Source organism: Ursus arctos, unplaced genomic scaffold (genome assembly GCF_023065955.2).
Source record: "Ursus arctos isolate Adak ecotype North America unplaced genomic scaffold, UrsArc2.0 scaffold_9, whole genome shotgun sequence".
Taxonomy (NCBI): domain Eukaryota; kingdom Metazoa; phylum Chordata; class Mammalia; order Carnivora; family Ursidae; genus Ursus; species Ursus arctos.
Genome location: NW_026623111.1, coordinates 78,653,389 through 78,656,121, shown reverse-complemented (window position 1 = coordinate 78,656,121; position 2,733 = coordinate 78,653,389).

Genomic DNA, 2,733 nt, shown 5'->3' with positions numbered 1-2,733 from the left:
GCTGAATCAAAAAAATTACAAATACATAAAAATGAGATTGCAGAATACATACAGCAAGGAATTTAGAATTATGACGAATCTGTCTCAATTCTATGAAGATAAGTTTGGAAATGTGGATGAAAGGCTTAATTTTCTAAGAAAATGAAAATTTCCAAAATCAGTTCTGCAAAATACAGAAAATATAAACAGGCCAGTTATCATAGAAGGAATGAAATTGTCAAAGGGCTACCACCCCACAAAACACCAAACCTACATGGTCTGATAGGTGAATTTTACTGACATTTCTAGGAAAGGGAATGTGCAGTGCTACTATAACCTCTCTATAGCAGAAAAAAGAGAGAAAGAGAAAAATCTTTGACATTAATTTTATGAAGTGAGCCCGGTTTTGATATATATCAGTAGTGCCTATTGGTTAAGCACGTAGGTTCCAGCCACACTTTGAGTCAGCCACTAAACCTCTGCGTCAGAGAGAGTTAACTGTCCACCTAAATTCGATTTTCCTTTTCACAGAATATAGTCGTAACTGGAATATGATTCTTACTTAATTTTATCAGCCCCCTTTCAGCTAGACCATTTTCCAACTATGGAATGCGACTAGAAGTGACGTTTGCCATTTCAAGGCCAAGATTTTTTTTTTAATGATTTTTTATTATATTATGTTAGTCACCATACAGTACATCCCCGGTTTCCGATGTAAGGCTCAATGATTCATTAGTTGTGTATAACACCCAGTGCACCATGCAATACGTGCCCTCCTTACGACCCATCACCAGCCTATCCCATTCCCCCACCCCCCTCCCGTCTGAAGTCCTCAGTTTGTTTCTCATAGTCCATAGTCTCTCATGTTTCATTCCCCCTTCTGATTACCCCCCTTTCTTTATCCCTTTCTTCCCCTACCGATCATCCTAGTTCTTATGTTCCATAGATGAGAGAAATCATATGATAGTTGTCTTTCTCTGCTTGACTTATTTCACTTAGCATTATCTCCTCCAGTGCCGTCCATGTTGTAACAAATGTTGAGAACTCGTTCTTTCTGATAGCTGAGTAATATTCCATTGTATATATGGACCACAACTTCTTAATCCAGTCATCTGTTGAAGGGCATCTCGGCTCCTTCCACAATTTAGCTATTGTGGACATTGCTGCTATGAACATTGGGGTGCATATGGCCCTTCTCTTCACTACGTCTGTATCTTTGGGGTAAATACCCAGTAGTGCAATGGCTGGGTCATAGGGTAGCTCAATTTTTAACTTTTTAAGGGACCTCCACACTGTTTTCCAGAGTGGCTGTACCAACTTGCATTCCCACCAACAATGTAGGAGGGATCCCCTTTCTCCACATCCTCTCCAACAATTGTTGTTTCTTGCCTTGTCTATTTTTGCCATTCTAACTGGCGTAAGGTGGTATCTCAGTGTGGTTTTGATTTGAATTTCCTTGATGGCTAATGATTTTGAACATTTTTTCATGTGTCTGTTAGCCATTTGTATGTCTTCATTGGAAAAGTGTCTGTTCATATCTTCTGCCCATTTTTTGATTTGTTTATTTGTTTCTCGTGTATTGAGTTTGAGAAGTTCTTTGTAGATCTTGGATACCAGTCCTTTATCTGTAGTGTCATTTGCAAATATATTCTCCCATTCCGTGGGCTGCCTCTTAGTTTTTCTGACTGTTTCCTTGGCTGTGCAGAAACTTTTAATCTTGATGAAGTCCCATAAATTCATTTTATCTTTTGTTTCTCTTGCCTTTGGGGATGTGTCATGAAAAAGGTTGCTTTGGCCGATGTCGTAGAGGTTGTTGCCTATGTTTTCCTCTAGAATTTTGATGGATTCCTGTCTCACATCGAGGTCTTTCATCCATTTGGAGTTTATTTTTGTGTATGGTGTGAGACAGTGGTCAAGTTTCATTCCTTGCATGTAGCTGTCCAATTTTCCCAGCACCATTTACTGAAGAGACTGTCTTTTTCCCACCGGATGTTTTTTCCTGCTTTATCAAATATTAGTTGCCCAAAGAGCCGAGGGTCCATTTCTGGGCTCTCTATTCTGTTCCATTGGTCTATGTGTCTGTTTTTGTGCCAGTATCAAGGCCAAGATTTTAAGCGGATGTACCCTCCTTGTGGAAGGGAGAATAATGGCCCATCAAGATCCTAAGTAATCCCTGGAACCTGTGAGGTTACACAGTAAGGGGAAATCAAATTGCTAATCATTTGACCTTAAGATTATCTTGGATAAGGTGAATACCAGGCAGGTCCGGTGCAATCACAGCATCCTTAACAGTGGAAGAAGGGGGCAGAAGGGTCAGTGTCCGAGGGATGTGCTGTGAGAAAGACTCAACTTGCCATTGCTTGCTCTAAAGATAGAAGGGAGCCATGAGTCAAGGAGTGTGGGTAACTTCTAGAAGTTACAAAAACCAAAGAAACAGATTCTCACTTAAAGCCTCTAAAAGGAATATAGCCCTGCCAACACCTTGATTTTAGCCCTAGTGAGACCCATTTCGGACCCCTGTGCCCCAGATATGTAAGAGATTAAATTTGTGTTGATTTAAGCCACTAAGTTTGTGGTAATTTATTACAGCAGCCAAAGGAAATCAAGACTTTCTTCCACTTCCCTCTCCCTCTTTTGCCAGCAGGATGCAATTGACAGTGAAACCCTGGGTGATGTTAAGTCACAGGATGGAAGGATCCTGGGCCCCTGAATCACCAAGTTAAGCAAAATCACCTGCAGACTAAGAACACACAC